Source organism: Callorhinus ursinus, unplaced genomic scaffold, assembly GCF_003265705.2.
Source record: "Callorhinus ursinus isolate GAN/ISIS: 27379988/994484 unplaced genomic scaffold, GSC_fseal_2.0 scaffold4, whole genome shotgun sequence".
Lineage (NCBI taxonomy): Eukaryota > Metazoa > Chordata > Mammalia > Carnivora > Otariidae > Callorhinus > Callorhinus ursinus.
The window spans coordinates 71,039,034-71,054,343 of NW_027397066.1; the positions used below are offsets into that span (position 1 = coordinate 71,039,034).

Genomic DNA, 15,310 nt, shown 5'->3' on the forward strand with positions numbered 1-15,310 from the left:
CTGATTTGTTTAGAGTATATTTTCTGGGGACATTGTTAACCTGTTAGCATTTTGTTCTCTCATTCATCTATTCTCCTCTGGACAAAATGACAAGATGAAAAAAATCACCTCAACAAAAAGAACAAGAGGTAGTACCGTCGGCCAGGGACCTACTCGATACGGACATTATTAGTGTGATGTTGGATCTAGAGTTCCGAATCATGATTTTACTAGCTGGGCTTGAAAAAAGCATGGAAGTTATTAGAGAAACCCTTCCTGGAGAAATAAAAGAACTAAAATCTAACTGAGTCGAAATCAAAAAGGCTATTAATGAGGTGCAATCAAAAATGGGGGCACTAACTGCTAGGCTAAATGAGGCAGAAGAGAGAATCAATGATATAGAAGACCAAATGATGGAAAAATAAAGAAGCTGAGAAAAAGAGAGAGAAACAACTACTGGATCACGAGGGCAGAATTCAAGAGATAAGCGATACGATAAGATGAAACAACATTAGAATAATTGGGATCCCAGAAGAAGAAGAAAGAGAGAGAGGGGCAGAAGGTATATTGGAGCAAATAATAGCAGAGAACTTCCCTAATGTGGGGAAGGAAACAGGCATCAAAATCCAGGAGGCACAGAGAACTCCTCTCAAAATCAATAAAAATAGGTCAACACCCCAACATCTACTAGTAAAACTTACAAGTCTCAGAGACAAAGAGAAAATCTTGAAAGCAGCTCGGGAGAAGAGATATGTAACCTACAATGGTAGAAACATTAGATTGGCAACAGACCTATCCACAGAGACCTGGCAGGCCAGAAAGGACTGGCATGATATAGTCAGAGCACTAAATGAGAAAAATATGCAGCCAAGAATACTATATCCAGCTAGGCTGTCACTGAAAATAGAAGGAGAGATAAAAAGCTTCCAGGACAAACAAAAACTAAAGGAATTTGCAAACATGAAACCAGCCCTCCAAGAAATATTGAAAGGGGTCCTCTAAGCAAAGAGAGAGCCTAAAAGTAGCATAGACCAGAAAGGAACACAGACAATATACAGTAAGTCACCTTACAGGCAATACAATGGCACTAAATTCATATCTTTCAATAGTTACCCTGAATGTAAATGGGCTAAATGCCCCAATCAAAAGACACAGGCTATCAGACTGGATTAAAAAACAAGACCCATCGATATGCTGTCTGCAAGAGACTCATTTTAGACCCAAAGACACCCCCAGATTGAAAGTGAAGGGGTGAAAAACCATTTACCATGCTAATGGACACCAAAAGAAAGCTGGGGTGGCAATCCTTATATCAGACAAATTAGATTTTAAAACAAAGACTGTAATAAGAGATGAGGAAGGACACTACATCCTACTTAAAGGGTCTATCCAACAAGAAGATCTAACAATTGTAAGTATCTATGCCCCTAACATGGGAGCAGCCAATTACATAAGGCAATTAATAACAAAAGCGAAGAAACACATTGACAACAATACAATAATAGTGGGGGACTTTAACACCCCCCTCACTGAAATGGACAGATCATCTAAGCAAAAGATCAACAAGGAAATAAGGACTTTAAATGACACACTGGACCAAATGGACTTCACAGACATATTCAGAACATTTCATCCAAAAGCAATGGAATACACATTCTTCTCTCGTGCCCATGGAACATTCTCCAGAACAGATCACATCCTAGGTCACAAATCAGGTCTCAACCGGTACCAAAAGACTGGGATCATTCCCTGCATATTTTCAGACCACAATGCTTTGAAACTAGAACTCAATCACAAGAGGAAAGTCGGAAAGAACTCAAATACATGGAGGCTAAAGAGCATCTACTAAAGAATGAATGGGTCAACCAGGAAATTAAAGAAGAATTAAAAAAATTCATGGAAACCAATGAAAATGAAAACACAACTGTTCAAAATCTTTGGGATGCAGCAAAGGCAGTCCTAAGAGGAAAGTATATAGCAATACAAGCCTTTCTCAAGAAACAAGAAAGGTCTCAAATACACAACCTAACCCTACACCTAAAGGAGCTAGAGAAAAAACAGCAAATCAAGCCTAAACCCAGCAGGAGAAGAGAAATAATAAAGATTAGAGCAGAAATCAATGAAATAGAAACCAAAAGAACAGTAGAACAGATCAATAAAACTAGGAGCTGGTTCTTTGAAAGAATTAACAAGATTGATAAACCCCTGGCCAGACTTATCAAAAAGAAAAGAGAAATGACCCAAATCAACAAAATCATGAATGAAAGAGGAGAGATCACAACCAACACCAAAGAAATACAAACAATTATAAGAACATATTATGAGCAACTCTATGCCAGCAAATTAGATAACCTGGAAGAAATGGATGCATTCCTAGAGATGTATCAACTACCAAAACTGAACCAGGAAGAAATAGAAAACCTGAACAGACCTATAACCACTATGGAAATTGAAGCAGTCATCAAAAATCTCCCAAAAACAAAAGCCCAGGGCCAGATGGCTTCCCAGGGGAATTCTACCCAACATTTAAAGAAGAATTAGTACCTATTTTCCTGAAACTGTTCCCAAAAATAAAAATGGGAGGAAAACTTCCAAACTCGTTTTATGAGGCCACCATTACCTTGATCCCAAAGCCAGACAAAGACCCCATCAAAAAGGAGAATTACAGACCAATATCCTTGATGACCATGGATGCAAAAATTCCCTACCAAAATACTAGCCAATAGGATCCAACAGTACATTAAAAGGATTATTCACCATGACCAAGTGGGATTTATCCCTGGGCTGCAAGGTTGGTTCAACATCCGCAAATCAATCAGTGTGATACAATACATTAACAAAAGAAAGAACAAGAATCATATGATCCTCTCTATAGATGCAGAAAAAGCATTTGACAAAGTACAGCATCCTTTCTTGATCAAAACTCTTCAGAGTATAGGGATAGAGGGTACATACCTCAATATCATAAAAGCCATCTATGAAAAACCTACAGCGAATATCATTCTCAATGGGGAAAAGCTCTCAGCTTTTCCCCTAAGGTCAGGAACGCGGCAGGGATGTCCACTCTCACCACTGCTATTCACATAGTATTAGAAGTCCTAGACACAGCAATCAGACAACAAAAAGAAATCAAAGGCATCCAAATCGGCAAAGAGGAAGTCAAACTCTCACTCTTTGCAGATGATATGATACTGTATGTGGAAAACCCAAAAGACTCCACCCCAAAACTGCTAGAACTCATACAGGAATTCAGTAAAGTGGCAGGATATAAAATCAATGCACAGAAATCAGTGGCATTCCTTATACACCAACAACAAGACAGGAGAGAGAGAAATTAAGGAGTCAATCCCATTTACAATTGCACCCAAAACCATAAGATACCTAGGAATAAATCTAACCAAAGAGGCAAAGGATCTGTACCCAGAAAACTATAAAATACTCATGAAAGAAATTGAGGAAGACACAAAGAAATGGAAAAACATTCCATGCTCATGGATTGGAAGAACAAACATTGTGAAGATGTCAGTGCTACCTAGAGCAATCTACACATTCAATGCAATCCCCATCAAAATACCATCCACTTTTTTCAAAGAAATGGAACAAATAATCCTAAAATTTGTATGGAACCAGAAAAGACCCCGAATAGCCAGAGGAATGTTGAAAAAGAAAAGCAAAGCTGGCGGCATCACAATTCTGGGCTTCCAGCTCTATTACAAAGCTGTCATCATCAAGACAGTATGGTACTGGCACAAAAATGGACACATAGATCAATGGAATAGAATAGAGGGCCCAGAAACGGACCCTCAACTCTATGGTCAACTAATCTTTGAGAAAGCAGGAAAGAATGTCCAATGGAAAAAAGACAGCCTCCAACAAATGGCGTTGGGAAAATTGGATAGCCACATGCAGAAGAATGAAACCGGACCATTTCCTTACACCACACACAAAAATAGACTCCAAATGGTTGAAAGACCTAAATGTGACACAAGAGTCCATCAAAATCCTAAAGGAGAACACAGGCAACAACCTCTTCGACCTCAGCCACAGCAACTTCTTCCTAGAAACATCACCAAAGGCAAGGGAAGCAAGGGCAAAAATGAACTATTGGGATTTCATCAAGATAAAAAGCTTTTGCACAGCAAAAGAAACAGTCCACAAAACCAAAAGACAACCGACAGAATGGGAGAAGATATTAGCAAATGACATATCAGATAAAGGGCTAGTATCCAAAATCTATAAAGAACTTATCAAACTCAACACCCAAAGAACAAATAATCCAATCAAGAAATGGGCAGAAGACATGAAGACATTTTTCCAAAGAAGACATCCAAATGGCCAACAGACACATGAAAAAGTGCTCAACATCGCTTGGCATCAGGGAAATTCAGATCAAAACCTCACACCAGTCAGAATAGCTAAAATTAACAAGTCAGGAAATGACAGATGTTGGCGGGGATGTGGAGAAAGGGGAACCCTCCTACACTGTTGGTGGCAATGCAAGCTGGTGCAACCACTCTGGAAAACAGTATGGAGGTTCCTCAAAAAGTTGAAAATAGAGCTACCATACGATCCAGCAATTGCACTACTGGGGTTTTACCCCAAAGATACAAATGTAGGGACCCGAAGGGGTACGTGCACCTCAATGTTTATAGCAGCAATGTCCACAATAGCCAAACTGTGGAAAGAGCCAAGATGTCCATTGACAGATGAATGGATAAAGAAGATGTGGTATATATAGACAATGGAATATTATGCAGCCATCAAAAGGAATGAGATCTTGCCATTTGCAACGACGTGGATGGACCTGGAGGGTGTTATGCTGAGCGAAATAAGTCAAGCAGAGAAAGACATGTATCATATGACCTCACTGATACGAGGAATTCTTAATCTCAGGAAACAAACTGAGGGTTGCTGGAGTAGGGGTGGGGTGGAGGGATGGGGTGGCTGGGTGATAGACATTGGGGAGGGTATGTGCTATGGTGAGTGCTGTGAATTGTGCAAGACTGTTGAATCACAGATTTGTACCCCTGAAACAAATAATGCAATATACGTTAAGAAAGAAAAAGAAGAAGAAGATAGCAGGAGGGGAAGAATGAAGGGGGGTAAATCGGAGGGGGAGATGAACCATGAGAGATGATGGACTCTGAAAAACAAACTGAGGGTTCTAGAGGGGAGGGGGGTGGGGGAATGGGTTAGCCTGGTGATAGGTATTAAAGAGAGCATGTTCTGCGTGGACCACTGGGTGTTATGCACAAACAATGAATCATGGAACACTATATCAAAAACTAATGATGTAATGTATGGTGATTAACATAACAATAAAAAATTAAAAGAAGTGAGTGATCATAAAACAAATGCTTTGACAAGGATTCTATAGTTTGAATATTTCCAGTGTTTAGATTCCTGGATAAATTATCCTTTACTGTACTTCTACAGCTAATGAAATAAAATTTATTACACACTCAGTATTCTAGGTGCTTCATATATTATCACACATTTTTTCATTTAATCATCACGACTCAATGAGATACTATTATTTTCTTCATTATAGATTAATAAATTGAGGTGCAAAGAGGAAAGGAATTTACTCAAAATCAGATAATGATTTATATTTCAGATTATGTAATTCCAGAGATAATCTCCTTCCCACAACAGCACATTATTTCTCTCTACTCATCCAGGCTCCTTTCCTCCTCCCGGCATAAATAATCCTGGATAATGGGAATACTTGTGTGTGTGTGTGTGTGTGTGTACTTATATGCCCACATGTGTGAATGTATTTTATGCAGTGACTCAGTCAGAGTCCCAGCAAGTAGCAGAAAGTTCACTCACTCAAAAGAATTTAACTGAAAAGAATGTAGTAAAGAAATTACCTATAGAGGTACGGGCAGGGTTAAGGATCCCAAAAGGAAGGTAAGGTCTAGCAGGGACTAGCAACAGTGGGACATCATTGTCATTCTTAGGTCTGAAGGCTCTAAGGGAGAGAGTTTTGTTATCAGAGCCCAGTGAGATCCTGAGCCACCTGCTAATGTAATTTATTTGTTCTTTATAGATTTGCTGACACCTGGTCTCATATACCATTTCCATGTAATAATAGAATGATGCTCTACAAGTCTAACTTTAATACCATTTCCACGTAATAATAGAATGATGCTCTACAAGTCTAAATTTAATACCATTTCCATGTAATAACAGAATGATGCTCTACAAGTCTAACTTTAATACCATTTCCATGTAATAACAGAATGATGCTCTACAAGTCCAACTTTATGATTTGTGGAACAGATAACAACAGGATCAGGTTACATAATTGCTTGGTATGCCAGGCTCAGACAATTTGATCTCTTCCAGTCCTAGTGGCAAACCAGACCTCCTCTTCAGAGATGCTAGTGCTACTTTCACCAACGAATGTCTTGGTGCAGAAGGGTCTACCAGTTCTTCTGGAAAGTACCACTAGAGAGTGGGTGAGCAGATTGAATATAATAGGTACATTCCAATATTCTCACATCTTTAAGCCTTGCACTCCTCTCTCTAAAGTATGTCAGAGAAATTCTGGCATCTCAGGCATATTAGCTATAGCCATTGAGACAAGGTTTCATTTAACAACAGAAAATTGCTGGCATCATTACCAAATGCTTGAAGAAACACATTAAATTCCAACTCTCAAGAGATGTGTGTCCATATTGACAAATTTGGTCTAATCCAATGTATATTTCATCCTCCTTTTCTAACATCCTAGGAATCCACTTCCATGCAAGGTCTCTGGAATTGCCACCATGAATTAGTAGACCTTACAAACTTCTTACAAAAGACCCTACAATGTCTTCAGTGTTTGTGCTATCTCCTCCTGGAGCAGATCTTCCCTCTTTGGACTATGCTGATTTCTACTATGGATCTGGAAGTAAGGTGGGGTGGTAGGAAGGATCCTGAAGAGAATTAGTATCTCTTCTTGAAAGAAAATGATGGGCGTAAATGCTTTGAATTACTTTATGCAGGGGATGTCTGTTCCCTCACAGAAAGTGAAAAGCTGCTTCAATTGGCAAGGAAGATTCAGAGAGATTTGGGGTTTTTTGAGTTCCCATTCTGTTTCAGAGATCCATTTATTCCCACCCAAGGCCCTTACCTTAGTATAACTTGATAAAACTGCTTATATAACTGGTTTTACTCCTCTGCAGCCTATATAATTAGATCTTGGGTAGATCCTTAGCCATGTTTTTCTTATAGCTACATTAGACAAGGATTAAAAAAAAGACATCATAGAGGCATTCTGATTCTCCCCTCAAAACTTGATTTTACTTTGAGGGTCTGTTTCCTGGGGTCATGCCTAGTACCAATCACCATGTCAGCTGGTGGTCAAGGAGGAAACACCCTTAAAAAGATGCAACTGAAAAGAACTTAGTGAAAAGACTTTTTACAGAGGTGTGGGCATGGGTAAAATACAAGGGATGGTGAGGCAGTCAGGTTTTTGCAATGGTGAGAAGTTGTTACTCATGGACTTGAAGGGTCGAGAGGAGGAAATAGGGTTGCCAAGCCTGGGAAGAGATTGAACTGTCTGAAGTTCTTTGATAGGGGTTGCCTGGTAGGTTTTGGTAACCACAGCAAGACAAGGAGGGAGTAGGCAGATTAATACGCTGACCTCTCTCTTTTTTCTCACCGTCTGATCTCCTGATATGCTCCTTCCCATGGGCCAAAACCAGATGGTAATAGAGCAAGGATGATACAGAGACTATCAGTGATAGACGATTCATCTCTCTTCCATTTCCAGGTAAGATGAAATGGAGAATATGGCCACTTGAAATATTTTCCTAAGGCAAAAACTTCCATTATATATATGGAACATATTTTAGTGCACTCTCAAATTACAAAACCTGATATATTTTCATCAAAGTCTATTAAAGTTTTTTAGTTAAAAATTTGCAATATTGATAGATTAATATAATCTTGAAGAACAATACAGAATAGAGAGGTAGGAGAAAGGAAATACATACTCTAAAGCTCTAGGAGAATATCTATTTTAAAATGAGATTTGATCAAGTTACAACTGAATTAAACAATCTGACTACAACTTTGACCTTTTTACTTTTACTTCCTTAAGGGGAAAATCTTAGAAGAATATTTGCATATAAGCAATTACTTGAAAATTACATTTTGACAAGCATAAATGAACATAAAACAACTTGAAAGGCTTTCATATTGCACTTAAAATGCTCACATGTTTAAGGGAGTTAAGATATACCAGTTGGGAGAAAACATGTTTTGAATTTGATTCGTGTTTGAAGAACACTTCAAGAAGGTCACCCTCTATAATCCAACAAAACCACTTGTAACAATAGTAATTATAATAGCTTATTGCAAGTACCTCTTTTAAGTCTCTCATCTAAATATAGACCTGCGCTGTTTTCCTTAACCTTGACTGGCAGATACATTTTATTGAGGTGGAGATAAAAGACTGATTTGGAAAAGATTAAAGAGAAAATGTATATCTGGGGTAGCCAAGGATCTCAGACAGATGAGGAGAGTATATTTCCACTTTGTAATTCCACTTTATAAATATAAAAATTACACTTGTTAACAAAGTTATGTTTATTAAAAGGATAGATCATCGCTTCTCGGCCTTTTGGCTAAGATCAAGTGTATTTAAAGGACAGATCAATTGGGAAACTCATAAATTACATTTTGTTTTGTCATTCAATATTTTAAAATATTTGTGACATTACTTAAAATAGTAACATTGTCTTACCCAGTCATAAAATAAAAACACTGAGCATTAAAAAATGTGTAGTATTAGAAACTCTGGCAAATCTGTTCTCCTTTTCTCCCCTTCTTTAGAATAAATAAACCCTAAAATTTCCAAATAAATTTAAAATTTTCACATATTCCAACTGCCTAGTTACCACTTCTAACATCGTATCCAAAGCCAGTCCTTTATGTTTTTAGTATATTTACAAACATTTCCACATATTATCTTACCAGACATATTTTACAACTTTTAATGAAAATTTTGGTTGAGAAATAGTAACAAAAGCAAAACTAAAGTTTAAAAAGATTTTTATTAAAGTGCACTTTACATATAGTAAATGCACATATCTTAAGTGTACAGTTTGATGAAATTTGACAAATATATACATACATATAACCCATACTGCTATTAAGATAGAACATATTTCCGTTACCCCAGAAAATCTCTTTTGTGCTCCTTGCCAGTCAATTGTCAGTTGTCCACCCCACCACAAGAGGTAACTGCTGTTCTGATTTCTATCATCATAAATTAGTTTAACCAAATTTAGAACTTCAAATTAATGGAATCCCACAGTAAACTTTTTATGTCTTTTTTTCTCAGTATAATGTCTTTGAAATTCACCTATATTCTTGTATGCATAAGTAGTGCATAGTGCATATGGTATAAAAAAGAGCTTTAAATTTTTTAAATTTTTATTAATTTCTTTTAGAGCTGATGTCTAGACATTTACTAGTATTTTACTAAATATGTTTTTTTCCCCCTTGGGGTAGACACCTAGGAGTGGAATTACAGAGTCATATGTTCCAGTCTTTAAGTTGATAGTTTTTCAAAGTGGTCGTACCATTTTGCACTTTCTCCAACAACATATGAGAGTTATAATTGTTTCACATCATTGCCAAAATTTGGTGGTGTCATTCTAGCAGGTGCTTAGTGGTATCTCATTATGGTTTTATTTACATTTTACCAATGACTATTATTATGTGGAGTACTTTTTTGTGCATATTGGCCACCATACACATTTTGGCAATTCTCTGTTCAAGTCTTTTATTCTTTAATTTTATTGGATGTTTTGTATCACTGAACTCAATGACACAATGATAAGACACATATATTCTGGATACAAATCATTATCAGGTATATGTCTTGTGAATACTTTCTTATTTTTTTATATTCTAAAACTATCTTTTTTTCATTTAATTCTTTAAAAAAATTTTAATTCCAGTATAGTTAACATACAGTGTTACATTAGTTTCAGGTGTACAATATAGTGATACAATTCTATACATTACACAGTGTTCATCATGATAAGTGTACTGCTAAGCCCCATCACTTATTTCCTGCATCTCTCTACCCACCTCCTCTCCAACCTTTTTTTTTTTTCTTTATTTTTAAGAGTCTTGTTTTTTTTTTTTTTTTTTTTTTTTTTTAGTTTCTCTTTCTCTTTGTTTTGTTTCTTAAATTCCACATATGAATGAAATCATGGTATTTGTCTTTCTTTGACTGACTTATTTCACTTAGCATTATACTCTCTAGATCCATCCATGTTGTTGCAAATGGTAAGATTTCATTCCTTTTTATGACCAAGTGTTTTCCATTTCATACACACACACACACACACACACACACACACACACACACAGCACAGGTTTATCCATTCATCTATTGATGGACACATGGGCTGCTTACATAGTTTGGTTATTTTAAATAATGCTGCATTGAACATAGGAATGCATATATCTTTTCAAATTAGTGTTTTCATATTTTTGGGTAAATACCCAGTAGTGGAATTACTGGATAATATGATAATTCTACTCTTAATTTTTTAAGGAACCTTCATATTGTTTTCCAAAGTGACTGCACCAGTTTGCATTCCTACCAACAGTGCATGACAGTTCCTTTTTCTCCACATCTTCACCAAAACTTGTTTTTTCAGTTTTTGATTTTAGCCATTCTGCCAGGTGTGAGGTGATATCTCATTGTAGTTTTGATTTGCATTTCCCTGATAGTGAGTGATGTTGAGCATCTTTTCATGTGTTTGTTGGCCATCTGTATGTCTTCTTTGGAGAAATGTCTGTTCACGTCTTCTGCCATTTTTATTTTATTTTTTTAAAGATATATTTATTTGAGAGAGAGAAAAAGAGAGAGCATGCATGGGGATGGGCAGAGGGAAAGGGAGAGACAGACACCTAAGCAGGGATTCAGAATCACCATGCAGGGAGCCTGATGCAGGGCTTGATCTCACAACCTTGAGATCATGACCTGAACTGAAATCAAAAGTCAGACACTTTAGTGACTAAGTTACCCAGGTGCCCCTGCCCATTTTTAAATTGGAATGTTTCTGTTCTTTGGCATTGAATTCTATAAGTTCTTTATATATTTGAGATACTAATCCTTGATTAGATATGTCATCTGCAAGAATGTCCTCCCATTTAGTAGGTTATCTTTTAGTTTTGTTGATTTTTTCCTTTGTTGTACAGAAGCCTTTTATTTTGACTTGGTCTCAATTGTTGTTGTTGTTGTTGTTGTTGTTGTTGTTGTTTGCTTTTGTTTCCCTTGCCTCAGGAGGCATTTCTAAAAAAAAAAAAATGTTTCTATGGCTGATGTCAGAGACATTGCTGCCTAAGCTCTTTTACAGGATTTTTATAGTTTTGGGTCTCACATTTAGGTTCTTAATTCATCTGGAGTTTATTTTTGTGTATGGTGTAGTGTAAGAAAGCAGTCCAGGTTCATTCTTTTGCATGTAGCTGAACAGTTTTCTCAACACCATTTGTTGAAGAGACTGTCTTTTCTCATTGTATATTCTTTCTTCCTTTATTGAAGATTAATTGACCATACATTTGTGGGTTTATTTCTGGGTTCTCTATCTGTTCTTTTGATCTATGTGTCTGCTTTTGTGCCTGTATCACACTGTTTTAATTACTACAGGTTTGTAGTATATCTTGAAATCTGGAATTGTAATACCTCCAGTTTTGTTCTTCTTTTAAGATTGTTTTGGCATTTGGGTATCTTTGGTGGTTCCATACAAATTTTAGGGTTATTTGTTCTCGTTCTGTGAAAAACGCTGCTGGTATTTTGATAGGGACTGCATTAAATCTGTAGATTGCTTTTGTTAGCATGGACATTTTAACAATATTAGTTCTCCAATCCATGAGCATGAAATATCTCTCCATTTGTTTGCGTCATCTTCAATTTCTTTCACTAATGTTTTATAGTTTTCAAAGCACAGGTCTTTCACTTCCTTGGTTAAGTTTCCTAGGGATTTTATTCTCTTTGGTGCAATTGTAAGTATCATTGTTTTCTTAATTTCTCTTTCTGCTGCTTCATCATTAGTGTATAGAAATGAAACAGATTTCTGTATATTGACTTTGTATCCTGTGATATTACTAAATTTGTCAGTTCTAGTAGTTTTTTGGTGGAATCTTTCAGGTTTTCTATATAGAGTATCATGTCATCTGCAAATAGTGATAGTTTTATTTGTTCCTTACCACTGTGGGTGCCTGTTCTTTTTTCTTGTCTGATTGTTGTGGCTAGGAGTTCCAGTACGTGGTGAGAGTGGACATCCTTCTCTTAATCTTGATCTTACAGGAAAAGCTCTCAGGTTTTCACCACTGAGTATAATATTAGCTGTAGGTTTTTCATATATAGACTTTACTATGTTGTGGTATGTTCCCTCTAAACCTACTTTGTTGAGGGTTTTTATCATGAATGGATGTTGAACACTGTCAAATGCTTTTTCTTCATATATTGAAATGGTTTTTCTTCTTTCTCTTGTAGATGTGATGTATCACATTGATGTGCAAAGACTGAACCATCCTTGTCTCCTAGGAATAAATCCCACTTGATCATGATGAATGATTTTTTTTTATGTATTGTTAGATTTGGTTTGCTCATATTTTGTTGGGGATTTTTCATGTTCAACAGAGATACTTACCTGCAGTTCTCTTTTTTTATAGTATGTTTATCTGGTTTTGGTATCAGGATGATGCTGACCTCATAGAAGGAATCTGGAAGCTTTCCTTTCTCTTCTATTTTTTGGAATAGTTTGAGAAAAATAGGTATTACTTTTTTTAAATGTTTGGTAAAATTCACCTGTGAAGCTGTCTGGTCTGGGACTTTTGTTTGCTGAGAGTCTTTTGATTACATTCAATTTCTTTGCTGGTAATTGGTTTGTTCAAATTTTTTAGTTCTTGATTCAGTTTTGGGAGGTTGCATATTTCTAGGAGTTTATCCATTTCTTCTAGGCTGTCCAATTTGTTGGTATATAATTTTTCATAATATTCTCTTATAATCCTTTGTATTTCTGTGGTGTTGGTTGTTATTTCTCCTCTTTTGTTTCTGATTTTGTTTGAGTCCTCCCTCTTTTTTTTGATGAGTGTGACTAAAAGTTTATCAATTTTGTCGATCTTTTCAAAGAATCAGCTTCTGATTTCATTAATGTTTTTTTTTTTTTAGTTTCTATTTCATTTATTTCTACTCTAGTATTTATGATTTCCTAATCTTTCTACTGGTTTTGGGTTTTGTTTGTTCTTCTTTTCTAGCTCCCTTAGGTGTAAGGTTAGGTTGTTTGAGATTTTTCTTGCTTCTTGAGGTAGTCCTGTATTGCTATAAACTTCCCTCTTAGAACAGCTTTGTTGTATCCCCCAAATTTTGGACCACTGTGTTTTTGTTTTCATTTGTCTCCATGTATTTTTTTATTTCCTCTTTGAATTCTTAGTTGACCCATTCATTACTTAATAGCATCTTATTTAACCTCCATATATTTGTTTTCTTTCCAGATTTTTTTCTTGTGATTGATTTCTAGTTTCAGGCATTGTGATTGGAAAAGATGCATGGTATGACTTCCATCTTTTTTAATTTGTTTTGTTGCCTAATATGTGATTTATTCTGGAGAATGTTCCATATACGCTTGAGAAGAATGTGTATTCCACTGTTTTAGGATGGAATATTCTGAATATATCTGTTAGATACATCTGGTCCAATGTGTCTTTCAAAGCCACTGTTCCCTTGTTAATTTTCTGTTTAGATGATCTATCCGGTGATATAAGTAGGTGTGAAAGTCCCCACTATTATTGTATTACTATTGATTACTTCCTTTATGTTTGTTATTAGCTGTTTTATGTATTTGGGAGTTCCCATGTTAGGTGCATAAATATTTACAGTTGTTCTATCTTGTTGGATTGTTCCCTTAATGATTAGATAGTGTCCTTCTTTGTCTCTTGTTACAATCTTTGTTTTAAAGTCTATTTTGTTCAATATAAGTATTGCTACTCCAGCTTTCTTTTCACTTCAATTTGCATGATAAATGCTTTTCCATTCCTTCATTTTCAATGTGCATGTATCTTTAGGTTTGAAATGAGTCTCTTGCAGGCAGCATACAGATGGGTCTTGCTTTTTGTTTTTTTGTTTCTTTTTAAACAACACTTAGATCAAGATCTGAGCTGAGATCAAGAGTTGGATGCTTAACGGACTAAGCCACCCAGGTGCCCCAAGGATCTTGCTTTTTTTATCCATCACTTTGTCTTTTGATTGGAGTGTTTAGTCTATTCACAAAGTAATTACTGAAGGTACGTACATATTACCTTTCTGTTACCTGTTTTTGTAGTTCTTCTCTGTTCCTTTCTTGCTCTCTTCTCTCATCTAATGCCATCTTTTGATGAATGAATCCTGAAATCAAGCAATAAAAGTCCTTAATTTTGTTCTTTTCTTACAAGATATTTTGAACTATTCTATATCATTTTTATTTTCATATATAGTTTAGATTCAGCTGGGACTTTGGGAGTACATTGAGTCTATAGGTTAATTTGGGGAGATTTGACACTAATGTGCATCTGCTTGACATCTGTATTTTGTAATCCATAAACATATAATATCTCCCTGATTTTTAAGAATTTTAATTTCGTTAGCAAGGTTTTATACGTTTTAGCCAAAAAGTTTTTTTATGAAATTTTACACATTGTCTTTATTATTACTTTTTTTGTTATGTTAGTCACTATACAGTTATTACTATTACTTTTTTAAGTGAAAAAAATGATCCCACTTTTTAGAGTATTTTTTATAATAAACGAAGTGAAAATATAAAGATTATTTTTCTTTAGTCTTCTTTTATTTTTTTTAAAGGTTTTATTATTTATTTGACAGAGAGAGAGAGGCATCGAGAAAGGGAACACAAGCAGGGGGAGTGAGAGAGGGAGAAGCAGGCTTCCTTCTGAGCAGGGAACCTGATGTGGGGCTCGATCTGAGGACCCTGGGATCATGACCTGAGCAGAAGGCAGACACTTAACCGACTGAGCCACCCAGGCACCCCTCTTTAGTCTTCTTTTATCATTTCAGTAACACCATGTAGGCTTGCCAAATCATCTATGTAATTACTTCTTCATTCTATTGTTATCAATATATTATCTGAAAGCTAAGATAATAGAAAATATTCACTCATTGAGTAAATAAAAGAACAATGAATGAAGATGACTTGGATATATGTAGTATATTATACATGCTGATTATATATATTTTATATTGAATATATATATGTTCCCATAGACAATTTATAAGGAAAATACAAGATCCAAAGGAATGGATTAAAGACTTAAATGT

The 15,310-nt window shown here is 35.8% G+C and overlaps 1 long non-coding RNA gene and 1 pseudogene across 2 annotated transcripts in view; one reads left to right on the forward strand and one right to left on the reverse strand.

The window, feature by feature from the left end:
• The window catches only part of LOC141372479 (uncharacterized), a 272,954-nt gene that overhangs the window by 136,747 nt on the left and 120,897 nt on the right, over window positions 1-15,310 (reverse strand). Inside the window, exon 3 of one of the 2 annotated variants that reach the window (XR_012377744.1) lies at window positions 14,310-14,383. This is a non-coding gene — a long non-coding RNA (uncharacterized lncRNA). Of the gene's footprint in view, window positions 1-14,298; window positions 14,384-15,310 lie in introns of both variants that reach the window. The other variant, XR_012377745.1, reaches the window with a different exon arrangement.
• LOC112825528 (U2 spliceosomal RNA) lies at window positions 8,581-8,724 on the forward strand (annotated as a pseudogene).